Source organism: Glycine max, chromosome 11 (assembly GCF_000004515.6).
Source record: "Glycine max cultivar Williams 82 chromosome 11, Glycine_max_v4.0, whole genome shotgun sequence".
NCBI classification, from domain to species: Eukaryota; Viridiplantae; Streptophyta; class Magnoliopsida; order Fabales; family Fabaceae; genus Glycine; species Glycine max.
Window position 1 is genome coordinate 12,091,145 of NC_038247.2, and position 15,155 is coordinate 12,106,299.

At 34.7% G+C, this 15,155-nt stretch overlaps 1 long non-coding RNA gene across 4 annotated transcripts; it reads left to right on the forward strand.

Moving 5' to 3' along the window:
- The first annotated feature begins 829 nt into the window (after positions 1-829).
- Positions 830-14,572, forward strand: LOC102664897 (uncharacterized). 4 transcript variants are annotated; one of them, XR_005887053.1, is made up of 10 exons: positions 830-2,105; positions 2,307-2,572; positions 3,275-3,347; positions 5,390-5,524; positions 5,684-5,881; positions 6,008-6,081; positions 6,160-6,214; positions 9,721-9,788; positions 12,643-12,725; positions 14,342-14,572. It is a non-coding gene; the product is annotated as an uncharacterized lncRNA (long non-coding RNA). The 4 variants fall into 4 exon arrangements; XR_005887052.1 differs by lacking the exon at positions 12,643-12,725 and having other exon boundaries at positions 1,002-2,105; XR_005887051.1 differs by lacking the exon at positions 9,721-9,788 and having other exon boundaries at positions 1,002-2,105.
- The last annotated feature ends 583 nt before the right edge of the window (positions 14,573-15,155 follow it).

The following is a 15,155-nucleotide window of genomic DNA, read 5'->3' on the forward strand; positions in this document are numbered from 1 at the left end:
AGCTTTAGGCAGCAGAGGAAGGAAAATTTACATAAGTCTCCCATTTCAATAATAATTCATAGTGGGTATGCCTGGGCATAGAAAACATGTCATCAAGACTGCCCACAATTTGGCTAAGTTTCAAGCATGAATTACCTTAACAACATCCACATAAAATCTCCGTGTTGTGTCAAAACCTGATGTTATCATCGTTACTTCTGCCCAAGATGCACCATGCGACACTTCTATGTATCTCCTTTCTATATGGCCTAGTGAAGCAACAAACAAAAACAAAATAACTGAAAGTGTTAAACTCATTAACTATATTCACTTCACTTGTTGGGCTAGGATTAGTATATGGACTGGACCAATGCTAGACTAGCACTCACAATAATGAAAGACATTTGTATAAAGATACCCTAACTAAATAAGTTGGAGCATCTCCATCATAAGTCTCAAAGTAAACATTGAATTTAGGGCTACATACACATAAATACAGAAGAATTATGAATTCAATGTGAATATGGGATAAATAATTTAAGACAAATCCAATGGTAGGTATATTAGGCAAAAATAATTAGGCTACTAGGCAATAACTTAAAGTTTTGGTTGTTATGCGTTACATGTAGATACCATATTAAAAACCTTAGTAAGACACTAGCAAAAAGAAGTATGAAGATAAATTTAATCAACAGACAAATGGGTAAATAGTATACAAGACTACGAAGAAGAACAAATGTAAGGTAGTCACAAAAGAAAGCCACCTGTAATTTGGTAAATTGAGTAGAGACAATGTGGTTGTTTTTATCTAAAGAGTTTGCACCTTGCTGTTAGTGAGCAAAAGAACATGGGTGAGCTTGCACAATGTCAGATTGGAGATGAAGCTTACATCTAGACCAAACACTACTAAAAAGAAGCTTTTTTACGACGTCCCTTCTACGACGGTCACGAGAAAACCGTCTTAGTTAATAATGCGGTGGCATTATCGTAACACACACACACACACACACACACACTAGACTCAGTCTCGCGTAGCGCCGAGCCACTAATTTCGACCGCGCCTTTCCTTCTCCAACTCGAAGCCCCTCAAGTTCTCCATAATGATCAGAGCAACAGCCGCCGACGACATCATAGAGACACACACACACACACACACACACACTCACTAGACTCAGTCTCGCGTAGCGCCGAGCCACTAATTTCGACCGCGCCTTTCCTTCTCCAACTCGAAGCCCCTCAAGTTCTCCATAATGATCAGAGCAGCAGCCGCCGACGACATCATAGAGGCACCAGCAAAAAAAGAGGCTGCATCGGTTGGGTTCACCCCACAAAAAAAAATGTACTTCAATTTTTGTTCTATTAGGCAAAAAATTCACATTTTTATTTTTTGTCGGGAGGGAATTTTCTTGCTTTTATATTTTCTCTGCTTCATGTTGTTGGGGATGTCTGTGAGATGAACATATAAAGTTGAGATTTTTTCAATTATCTTCAATTTAGCAAGTTTAATTTTGTGCCCTCAAAATTTCCCTTATCTTCCAGTTTTTTTATCTCTCCAACCCTTTCCGAAAGATGCTTCCTTTTACTGGTTGTTCAGGGAATATTTCAATTTAAACTATTCATTCACATGCTTGTGACATATATTTTGGTGTATGTGGGTGTGAATCACTAAGTTTGGAATATGCTTTTTCATCTTTGTTTTTTCTGTAAAGAGTTCCATTTTTTTTGTTAATGCTTTTAATTATTATATGCATCTCTGTATTTAATGCTTTTAATTATTATATGCATCTCTGTTCAAAATTTTGTTAGTTTATAGATTGGATGGAGGAAGCATGTGAATTTCGAAGTTGGGCTGAATTGATTCCTGATGCACTCGGGGTAATCTTCACCAATCTTTCTCTTCAGGAAAGGGTAACAGTGATCCCTAGGGTGTGCAAATCATGGGCTAATGTAGTAACTAGACCTTACTGCTGGTAAGAGATAGACATCAAGGATTGGAGCAACCGATGCTAGCCCGACCAACTCAATCGACTACTTGAGATGCTTATCACAAGAAGTTGTGGAACCCTCCACAAACTCAATGTTTTTGGCCTCCAAACTGAGAGCATCTTCACTTTGATTGCTGAAAAGTAAACCGAAGTGCACAATTTTAATAAATAACATGCAGTTTAAGACTTTAGGGTAAATCTTGTGGATAAGTAGTTTTTTTTATTATTGTGCTAAGTGCTGACAAGTGTAGCATTAGGCTGTAAATTTGACTCATTTTAGTATAGTTTTAATGCTGTTATTTCACACTAAATAGTACTCATTTAGTTAAGTTGATATCCTAGGACATTGTATATCTCTTGGGCTGGAAGAAAATTAAATTAATGAAGGTGGTGTTACTTGTCATCAAAGTACTTGGCCTGGGACTTTGTGGCTGGTGGCATGGGAGAATACTATGTTGATGACAGTGATAGTTACGATGGAATGTGGGATGATGAAGCGAGGCTAGATGAGCTTCAGTTTGGGTTTTATTAAGGGATAGAAGATGCAGGAATTTATTGGACTCCATCTCCATAAAAAGCTATAGCTGCTGCATTACTTGTCATCAATTGTATGCTTTTCTACTCTTGTAACTAATGCTTCTACTTTTCTTTTATGTGCTTTTTGAATGATGTGTTTTTTTTTCCTTCAAGTAATGTTTGGCTTGCTCTGCCTAGCATATGCATAACTGAGTGAGATTGTTATTGACCTACCTTAGATTTCTTACTTAAGTAGGAAAAGGAAGGGAAAGAGAAAGCTCCCTTGTTTCTCACATGTTAGAGGTCTACATGTTGTAATTGGAACATTTGGCTTATTACAATGTTGTACCTTCTTGAAAAAATATCTGTTTGATGAGGTTGTCAAATTGGATTCAGACTTTTATTGCTGTAATAAATTAATTGTTGAAAATGTAAGCAAGCATTATTCCATATAGGGTTCGTCATCCATGAGAGATTCTTAAGCTCTCTATGAGAAATCTTGCCCTTATTCCATATAAAAACAATAACACTTTATGTGGGCTGTAATTTTCTTAATCTTATAATTCAGGTAAAAAATGTTTTTTGATGATAACCTAAAGTATAGAACTTTTTGGATTTGAGAGCAGTTGATAATTTCTGAGATCATCTTAATTATTTGTTTGCCAACAATCTTCAAAGAGGACCTGTGAACACTCTTTTTTTTGTTCACCCCACCAGAAATGTTGATTGAATATTGAAAGCTTGGCATGCATTGCTGAAATGATATATTTTTTGTTTTTCTCTCTCTGTAATAGGATAATCTTCCTCATTCTGTAGATTGGAGGGACAAAGGAGCTGTAACTGAAGTTAGAGACCAAGGAAAATGCCGTAAGATTTTATATTAACATAGCATCATTCAAAAATTGTTTCCATTACTTATTATATCACCTCTTTTCTTGAGATTCTTCATTTCACTCCATGCATTTAGCATATTTATACTTTAAGACTAAAAATAGAGCACATACCACTCACAAGAGTGTAAATTTTAGTATAATTAAGATAAAAACATTTTTAGAATATTAATTAAGTCAAGATTTTTATTTAAATTTATTTAATTAAAAAGATCTAGCTTTAGATGATCCAAAAAGCTCTTTAGATTTAACAGACTGACCTATTTAATGAAATATTATTATTATTATTATTATTATTATTATTATTATTATTATTACTATTAAATTTATTAAAATCATGCATTTGTTTTTTTAAAAAAATATATCAAACATGATATTGTAGTAAGTCTTGCAAAAACTTGAAAAAATTTAATATCATGGTTAAAAAAATTGTGATTGTAAACCCACCACTTTAAAATTATACTATTTGTAATTAGGGGTGAGAATATGCTAGGCCGGCCTACAGGGGCCTACGACCTGGCCTACATAAAGCCTGGTCTGGCCTGACCTATTTAATTAAAAGGTTAGGCTCAGGCTTTTTTAAAAGCCTATTAAATTAAATAGGTCAGGCTTAGGCATATTAAAAAGCCTTATAAGCCTGATAGGCCGGCCTATATATATATATATATATATATATATATATATATATATATATATATATATATATATATATATATATATATATATATATATATATATATATATATATATATATATATATATATATATATATATATATATATATTATTTTTTGGGTACAATTAATATTATTTTTTAAAAAAACTAGCAGATTTCATTCCTATAATTAAGTAAAATTTTAATTACAAGGTGTGAGTTTCTTTATATTTCTCATTATTTTTATTAGTTTTCTTATTTCTATTAACAGTTCCTTTTTCTATTCCTATTAGGTTTCCTTTATTCTAGAGCAAATAAAAATCACATCCTATCATATCCTACATTCTTATACAAAAATCATATCCTATCATATCCTATTACGTTCCTATACAAAAATCATATCCTATCATATCCTATTACGTTTCTATACAAAAATTATATCCTATCTTATAGTGGATATGGAGGAGCTAATAATGAAATGACGTTACTATTAATTTTATTGGTAGATATTTTATGCACCGGTTCTGTTCAAATAGAATGGAGATGTAGGCTTTATTTTTTTATTGTAATAATTAATATGTTGGTTTGATAGACTTGAATGATACTACCTCAAGTATGAGGTTTTCTTTTGTTTTAGATTATTTTATATCATTTGGTGATTTCTGTTTATATTATTAATATATTTTTAGGACCATCAACTAAATTAATGTTAGATTAAAAATTAAGGCAAATTATATATTAAGGCCTTGTTTAGCCTATTATAGAAGGTGTGTTATTTTTTTTTTTGGTAAAAACAACTAGGAATATTAAAGATTTAATGTGAAGAAGATTTTTAAATAGGCTTTTAAATAGGCTACCAGGCCAGGCTAGGCTTTTAAAAAGGCCAGGCCGAGCCAAAATAAAAGCCTTTGATAGGCTATAGGCCAGGCTCAGGCCTCAAAAATTAATCGTAGGCTAGGCTCAGGCCTTTTAAAGCCTGGCCTGGCCTGACCTATTCCCACCCCTATTTGTAATATTATATATGATTACTTTTATACACATTTTTTTCATATAGGAGCATCTCAACAATACACTATAAAATTAAAGAAACAAATTTTTTATGTCTCAAATTTGTGTTAAAAAATATTCCTTTTATATTTAATTAAGTGACAAAATGAGTTGTGTTATTCACTATAGTCGTGCAATCTACGTATATGATTTTTTTAAGTCTTAGAATAAAAAATCATTTTTCAAAAAATATATAATTTTTTCAAAAACAAAAATTGCTCACTTTTTCAATAAGATGTGTGTAGTAAAATAGTTTCATTTTACAACATTAATGAAATATATATTTTTGTGGACTGATTTAACATGTTATTTTGTTAGAAAGCCATTGGGCTTTCAGTGTCATCGGGGCCATAGAAGGAATAAACAAGATAGTTACTGGGAATCTTGTGTCGTGTTAGCAAACAACCTGTTAGTGTGAGCATAGATGCAACTGACCTTCAATTTTATGTGGCTGTAAGTATCTTTATTTATTGACAAGTGGTTAATTGAATTTGATTATATATATACTATCTTGAAAGATTACTCAAATTTGAAAATTTTGGGTATGTGCAATTAATGTTTAGAAGGTTGTCTATGCTAATTTTATAACTTCTTGTGTTCTAATGATCACAGGGAGTCTATGGTGGTGAGAATTGCTCAAAGAATTCAACAAAAGTGACTCTTGTTTGTTTAATCGTGGGTTATGGTTCGATGGGTGGCAAAGACTATTGGATTATGAAGAACTCGTGGGGAGAAGAAGTGCCAGTTAGTGGCATTACTCCAAAGCAAATTTTTTAGAGGCTTTGGAGCAGGAAGTACAACTTAGAGAAGGTATGTATCATTTCATATTTGTTTATTCTTTAAAAAATGGACTATTGGATTAGAGAAGGTACACATTTTTTATAGTTGGTAAAAGGTTTCAGAGTAGGCTTTTGATGGAAATAAATTATATGCTAGCTTATGGATCTGGTGAAGCTTCTTTGAGGCTACTATGGAGATTCAGACTTCTAGATATACTTCTCCCATTTCAGGTACATGATGATTCTCCATTTTTTATTTTTGAAAACACAGTCCTGGAATGCTAGCTTCATTCAAATTTGACATTACAGGCTACTTATTTTGTTCGTGGTGGATTTCGAAGACGGGACAAAAGAACCAATTTTGGTAACCCCATCCTTCTTTATGAAGTTTAGACTTTAAAACTTGCAGCAATTTATACTCTGTTTTACTGGCATTAGGCTAGTGGGAATACCATACAGAATACATCTTTCCTACACTAACTCATAACATGTTGGTTATCATATTTATCAAATTGTGCATTAAAACATGTATATGTTTGGAAAGTAATATAAATAACTATTAAACCATAATTGCAACATGTGTTTAAATAGTATGAAATCATGTAGTTCATTAAATAAATTAATAGTTACCTGAACCCACTCAAAGTAGCTAACTGTAACGCCTCCTGAGTTTGCAAATATGTCTGGGAGGATGACAACCCCTTTCTTCTTCAGAATCTACAAGTTAGGAAGGTAGCTAACAATAGTGCATTTCTTGTTTCTTGTTTGAAGAAGGGAAGGAAAGAGAAAATGTAAACTAACCTCATCTGGCTTTGGGTCAGTTGGGTGATTATCTGCTTCCACAATAAATTTGGCCTTGATTTCATTTGCATTTTCCCTTCAACCATACCAAAAGATGGATAAAATTATAATAAAAACAAATTAGCTTTAGACCTTTTCCTTATTATATAATTCAACTATTGCTTATATGAGGAAACAATTACTAAGCTAACAAAGAAAAATGAGTGGTTAAATTTTATTTTTGCTTTCAAAGTAAGCTATGATGATGATATTGTGCTATGTACTTTGTTAACATAATCAAATATTTTGAGGTGTCCCTTGTTTGCCTGAGTTGAGAACAAAAGAATTTTATAAATTAGTTTTATCACTTATCGATGACACCCCCAAGACTTGTTGGGACTAGAACATCACAATCTTCAACCAATATTGAGTTAGGGTCAATTGGATCACCACCATGGAATCCTTTTACTCCCCTGTGCACTTTGGAATGCTCAAGAAGGTTTGGGATGTCAATACTATTGCTGTTCTTTATGGCTCCAGTTATGTCACTGACAACAACAACTTTTCCACCTTTATCACTAATTAATTGGGCAGCCCATGACCCTACATTTCCAAAACCCTGGAGAAAAACACAATATGATATAGCATGAGTTTATGTCAAATTCATCATAATACTAAATCCAAGCACTTCTTTGAGCAGTTCTTTACCATCTATGTACCTAATGCTCCATTCTTCTCCTATAGGCTATAGTTGAAAACAAAAGAGTAAGAAGGTCCTAATTGTTCTTCTTCTGACTTGACTATTTACTATAAATAGCTTGCAACTAACTACTGGGAATCTCTAACAAAATAACCCAAACTTTCATTTGTTATTACTACCACAATTATGTCTTCATTCACCATTACTTTGAACATCATTTTGAAACTGGCAAAATACATTCTTTAACTAGCATAGAGATTTACTGGAGTAAATGTACAAGACACAAGTACCTGTATGACAAACCGTTGTCCAGATACACTCTTTCCATACTCATTAAGCAAAGCCTCTGTTGCAAAGAGGACTCCCCATCCCGTAGCCACGTCTCTACCTAGAGATCCACCAAGATCCTAGTTTGAAAAAACATGAAGGGCAATAGTGTATGAAACATATGATTTGATTTCACTTCAATGGCCATTGAAATGAAATGGCAGAAACAAACAATTACTCACTATAGGTTTTCCAGTCACTACTACAGGAGAGTAACCGTGGAATTTGGAATACTCGTCTAGTATCCATGCCATGGTCTACATGCATAACCACACAGTAAGGTAATATTGAATTCCAAAAATCATATCAGCATGTATTTAAGTCACATATAAAATAACAGTAACATAATAAAAAAGTATATATAATCTTAAATAAATAGCAACGGAATCAATTCAAAATCTGTGTAATTAGTACCGACCTGTGGTCCTGTTCCCATATAAGGTGCTGGCACATCTGTGTGAGTTCCAATCAAATCATGAATTTTTTGTGTAAAAACTCTAGTAAGTCTGTCTAACTCAAATATACTTAATTCTGCTGGGTCACAACCTATCCCTCCTTTGGCACCACCATATGGTATATTTGCTACAAGCCTACAGTTGTTTTCCATGTCATTAGTTGTGCTAAAGCATAACTAAGAATGATTCAGTGTGAGAATTGAGAATCTAAACAACACACCATATACAAATATAAACAGTTCTAGGGACTAGTTCACACATTTAAGTTGTAATTTGAACCATCCATTTTATCTTTTATTAAAAGCTTACTTATGTTTTTAGTCATTGTTTTTTTAGTCTCGCAAATAAAAATTTAAAATTTTTTAGTCCCTTAAATTCGAAAAACATTTTTTTAGTCCCTTTCCTCAAATAAAAATTTAAAGTTTTTAGTCTCTCAAATTCTGTCGAGGGAACTAAAAAGAACATTTTTTTTTAATTTAAGGGTCTAAAAAATACAAATTTTTACTTGGAGGACTAAAAAATCAAACTCCCTAGCTTGAGGAACTAATAGAAATTAAGCTTTTATTAAAGATATGGATATTCAGACGAATGTCCCCACATTTTGTTTTTATTTGTGAGTTATACAAAAAATTAAGGGAAAGAAACCAAACAATTAATTGACAAAAATCTGATAGCAACTCAGTGCTAGACTACTTCTTCAATCAAAAGAATGCATGTCTTTATCACAACCATAGGTAAAACCTTGAGTAGTTACTTTAAAATTTTTTAGTGTTAACCTCAGGATGGTATCTGATTCCTCCTTTCATGGGGCCTGTGCCATTATCATGTTGAACCCTGAACCCAACATAAGATTGCAACGTGCCATCATGTTTAGGTATGGTACATTCAACATGCATTATTCTGACACATGATTTAGAGCTAGAGTTGGTGAACTATATGAAACAGTATAGTGAAAACAAGTAAACTAATTTTGTCAGAACAAAGACATGAAAAACACAAGAAGTAATTTTACTTGCCTTGATTTCCCTGAATGGAATCAACAAACTTTTCTCAAGCTTTGAATCCAATCCCAGAAGCCTAGAGGCCAAGTTAAAGTTCCTGTTGGTGGCTGCTAGTGCATTCATTGTTTAGCCAGTGGCCCTTTTGTTATTTGTCACGTTATGGGGTACTATTGGGTAAAAGCCTTTGCTAATGGAATCAAAAAAAGAATCTGTTAATTTTTTTTCCTGTTGCTTTAATGATATCTATATTTTGGAGGTAAAGGTGACTTGTAGTATGGTATGCCTGTGTAACTCCCGTTTTGCTGCGTGACATCAGTTCTTGAGGTTATAATGAGATCAATAAAAGAGGTTGGAGAAAGAAATTTTAATAGAGTATTGTGCTGCTTGTAAATAGCTTGGATGATTTTCTTAAATGTTATTTTACTTTTAAGTTATTATGAATAGTAGAAATGCAAAATTGTTGCCTCAACAGTGCATTCATCATTCTGAATAAGAAACAGGGATTGGAATTATGGGTTGGATGAATTTTTACTCGAAAACTCATCTAATCATATAAATTGGAAATAATGTGTGTTTTTTAACATGCAACCTCAACGAACAAAACCAGACAACAACAACATTCCTAGGACATAGAACAACCAGCTGCCAGTGGGCCCTGAATTCGATAATAATTAGGTACGTATAGTGCACATATATCTCTTACAACCATTTTCATAAATTTTAATTATTGATTCAAGTAAGCTCCTAGGTAGACCTCTCGTTGGGATTCCTTCACCCATGTTTTAATGTAATGTTGACATTCAATATGTCTATCCTTTGCATTGTGTATGGACTGAGGCTCAAGGAATCCATACACCGAAGCATGACCCAAGCTTGAACTCCACTCATCCATAAACCTATTTTTAACATTTGGAATGAAAATTTCTAATGATGTATATCATTAGGAATATTAATTATTACTCAATGATATGAAATTTACTTACATCATTGTGTTGGATTTCTCCTACAGTTACTTTTTGTTCCACTTTTTCTTCGTACAAATATGTTCAAGGGAAATCCGGTTTGCTGGAAAGCGCACCAGATTGTCAAGTATTTAAAATTAAAACGGATGAATCTGAGTATCGAACTCAGGGAACTAGTCTAAGACTGGGTTAAATTCAGAAATAAGACATTGTTGAAAGAAACATTGATAATTGAGTCTAGCATAAAAACAATAAAAATGCAAGTAAGTAAAATTGACAGCAGTAGGTAGAAGTGTTGGGTCTTTCTAACAGACCAACTGATGCATATAAGGATGTTTCTCTAATCAATCATGCTTTTGTGTTCTATGTTGTAGCCTAAATTACTAAACCTCGATCCCTAGTTGGACTGAATCAATCCAAGTTTCGTTCTCAGATCCTTCTTGTTGGACTAGGCTCAATTTAGACAGCCCTCCTAGGTTTAGACTAACTTAAACTAAGCTTCATCCTTAGATCCCTCTTGTTGGACTAGACTCAGCTTAAATAGCTTACAAAAGTTTAGAATAATTTAGCCTAAGCTTTGTCCTCAGATCCCTCTTGTTGGACTAGACTTAGACCAAACAACATTATTGTAACATCATACTTAAAACCAAAACTTAATCCGCAGATCCCTCTTGTAAGACTAAGTTTCAATTCTGCTTCATTCAAGTTCTAAGGCAACAATACACTTGCCAATGTTAAAATCACCTAACTAGGCACACAAATGGTTGATTAGACCAAGAGCATACAAAATTTAAGCACTGAAAGAAGCATTGAACACAAGAAACACAATCAATTAGATATGAAAATAATTACATTAGTTGTTCATTAGAAATCCCCAACAAGGGTGTTTAGCCAGCCATTACAGAAGAAACCCTAACAATAATAAGCTTACAAAACCTAGGTATCTCTACAAAAGCTGCTCCTCTTGCTGCCTCCAAAGCTCTTTTCCTGAAATAGACACTGTGGTGTGCTGTGGAATTCTGTGCCCTAGGCATTGTACCCTAATTCTGCATAAAACAAGCTTTAAATAGGTTTTGAATTCGTGACGTTGCCCTTAGCGCCACCCTCACGCTTAGCGCGAGTAAGTGGATTTGAGCTTAGTGCCAGTTGTGCGTAGAGCCTGGCTGAAGACAACTGCTGCGCTTAGCGCTCGACCTTGATGATGATGTCCTACCAGATTCTTCTGTCGCGCTAAGCGCGCTGAAGCTGCACTTAGCGATGGATGCACGCTTAACCCACTGATGAACTAAGTTCAACTGTCACTTTTAGCACTTCATAACTTACCCTCATTTTTACATGAAATTGCGCATATTTCATCATTAAATCCAACGAACATATTCTAGAGACAACTTTAACCATAAAACAAGATTTATTTACAAAAATCACTACAAAATAACCATAAATTGGGGAACTATACAAGTTTTGGAAAATGTTTTCTATACAAAAGTTAGTCGTATAAGAAGACTAACAAACTCTCCTAAATTTACAGTTTTGCTTGTCCTCAAGAAAAGAAAGAACAGTTCACTTGTCCTCAAGTGACAAGTGTAACACCCTGAAATATTAGCAATTATAATTGATGTTTGATTTTATTTGTTGTGTTATTTTATCCATGTTTTATTTTCAAGGAGGTTAGTTTAGTTATTAGAGGGATGTGGGTAGTTAAGACTTTAGCTTCTCAAAGAAGCCTCTCAAGGAAACTTCACAAAGAAGCCTCATGAGGAAGCTTTTCAAGGAAGCCTCATGAGAAAGCTTCTCAAGGAAGCTGTTTGAGTCATCTCGGTAAAAGCGCCCTCCTGCATTCGTTAACCGTTGGATCTTCTCGAAATTTGGTCTGGAGGTTCATAGGCACATGTCCACAATCTGACCGTTGCGATCTGCGATATGTCTTCTTGTGTGTGAGAAACGCTTCTTTTCTTGAGAGCAAAAGCACTAGAGTGTTGCGAACGTTATTTTTCGTGTAGCCTTGGAAAACAACCATTCCTTTCTCCTTCTTTCTTCCAAAACCCTTCCCCAACGTCCCAAGCTTCTTCTTCACCACCCACAACCACCAGTAGCTACCACAAACCACCATAGTTCTCCATTGAAACCCCACACCGAGAGGAACCCTTCAATCAGAGCGGAATCTTCTAAACTTGTCTCGCGGTTTTGGTAGAGAACGAAGCCCAATCTGACCTTCACGATTTTCTTCGAGGTAACCGTGACTCTACGCTTGTTCCTTGTTAGTTTCAGCTTATCTTTGCATCTTTTCTAACTTTGGAACCACCATTGTATGTTTTACGTGTCCTTTGAAAAACCCTAGAGAAAGAAACTTTGTAAACATTATCTTTTTATGAAATAGGTGTTATTTTGATGACCTTCACTGAACCCCGATCACATTGGTGTGATCGGAATTTCAAAATGATGTTCCTTTTGTAGAATCCGAAACGCCCTTAGCCTTTTCATGTAGTGACATGAGTATTTGACTCAAAATATTGTTGTTAACCTTATTTCTGAAATCCATAGTAATTTCCTTCGTTTTGGCGTAATAGAGACTTGCGTTGGACCGACAAGCGTGAACAAAAGAGAGGCCTCTAAGTGACGCAAAGAGGAACCGACGGGGAGCTCACGATAGGTGATGAGAGTTTATTATAAAAGTTACCATTTTGACACCATAGTTAGGGTTAGGGAACCTAGCTATGAGAATATATGTCTGTCCCTGTTGCATGCTGATTTTCCTTTATAAAAAACAACATTTTAACTAATGGGATGTGATATAACTGTTATTGATGTGCATGCTAGTTTTCAAGAAAAACTATGTTTTTGATGAATGGGATGCGATATATTTATTGTTGATGAATGAAATTATTATCTTTATTTGACTTGTGTTGTTTGAAGACCTGGGGAGTGTGAATCTCAGGCACGAAAGAAATATGTATATGCGGAATACGACTTACTGTTGATGTTGCTATTGATGACTTTAATTGATATGTGGTGATGTTGATATTTATGATGATATTGATTTGAGATGACGTTGTTAATGAAAATCATGTCAACATGAATTGATGATTATGTGAATATGAAATGAGGTTGTTGTTGTTGTTGATAACGTCATTGAGATGAGATGATGTTTATGTTGAGAATGATATTGAAATGGAATGTTGATGATGTTGGAAATGCATCGAGATGTGCATGTTGTGTATGTACATAGGGGGTGCAATTACCTTGTTGGATGTCCCATGTGTGAGAAATAGAGTAGTTAAAGAATCTAAACATCTCTGGGGGGATGGTTAGGAGCTTTAATCTGTCCATGGTCTTTGCACTTGATGATGTCATGTTTCATACATTGGATGTTGTATATGTTTGTGGGGGGGGGGGGTGCAGTGACCTTGTCGGATGTCCCATGTGTGACAAACTAGAGTGGTTAAAGAATTTAAGCATTTCTGAGGGAATTCTTAGGCGCTTTAATTCATCCATGGTCATGTACTTGACGATGCACACGTTCATACGTCGTATGTTCATGGGGGGTGCACTGACCTTGTCGGATGTCCCTTGTGGGGAAAAATAGAGTGGTTAAAGAATTTAAGCATTTATGAGGGGATGTTTAGGAGCTTTAATTCATCCATGGTCAGGTACTTGATGACGCCCATGGTTCATGCCTCATATGACATGGGAAATAGTATAAACTGTGGCAGTATGTACTTTGTACTAGGGGGTGTGTCACCTGGTAGGGAACTCCCTTGTGGCCCAGGCTGATCATCGAGGGGGGGGGGGGGGGGGGGGGGAAATTCCGGTCCCCCCCTGGGGGGGTTTAAAAAAAAAAAATTGGTTTCCCACACGGGGGGGGGGGGGGAGAGTTACGGTGCACGACTGGGTGGGCTTGACAAATACTACATGGTTTCCTAAGTGAGGTGTCGTGTGGACACGCTTAGGCTATTTCCTTGGTATTGGATATGGTACGTACCGCATTGCATATGAGAGTTGAGGTCAGGTGCATGCATCATTCTAAGCAGTCTTGATTGAGTCCATGGATGGATGATGAATAATTGTTGAATGTGGATGATGAATAATTATTGAATGTGGGTGCTGAATAATGAATGTTGTGTAAGCTCATGATATTTGCCTATGTTTTCTTGCTAATTGTGATTATTTGGATTTAGCATTGGTTCTTTTTATAATGAACTCACCCTTGCAATTTTGTATCGTGTGGTTGATACCTATGATGATTGCGAACCTTGTTCGTGGGAGCAGAATGACAAAGTAGGGTGCAGGAAGTGAGATTTTGTTGAGGAGCCGCTAAGCCGTCGAGCCGACGTGATGACGTTGAGATTATTTTGGGAGAGAGTTGTATTTTGTTAATCAACTCCTCCATAGTTGGTTCATGATTCCTTTTGTTGAACTAAAGATGTAAATCTCAGATTTTAATTATATGTATGAACAGACTTAATTTCCATTATGTGTATGAAGTGTACTGAGTTACTATTCCTTTGTGTGTGTGTATATATATATATATATATATATATATATATATATATATATATATATATATATATATATATATATTCTCTTAAGTAAATGTGTATGGTTTGGTGAATGTATGTCAAGACAAAAGTTATCTTTATAAGCAAAAAAAATAAAAAATTAAGGGAGTTTTTATTTAAAAATTGAATTTATCGTGGTTTAAGATGGTGATATCGTAGCGACGAGGCGGGTCATTACAACAAGCTACAGTGATCACTCAAAAATGGTGTTTGGTTCATAGAGAAATTCAACCATATGAACTGAATATCATGGACTACTTCAATCAATTGATTTTCACAAACATGCAGCTTTTCAAAGATAGAAACATGCACATTTGAGTCACAACTGAAATAAGCTAGTAAGGATGGCAGAAATCAAGGAAGGTTCATCAACCAAACCTCACAGTCATTGTTTCACTCAAGCTCAAGTGTTTAGGCTTATACCATCATAAAAAACTAACACAAGTCCCAACCTTTGCATTTCATCTCATGTCATACAGCAATGAACACACAAAATTGAATCCAAAGGACTTTCTAGGCTTGTA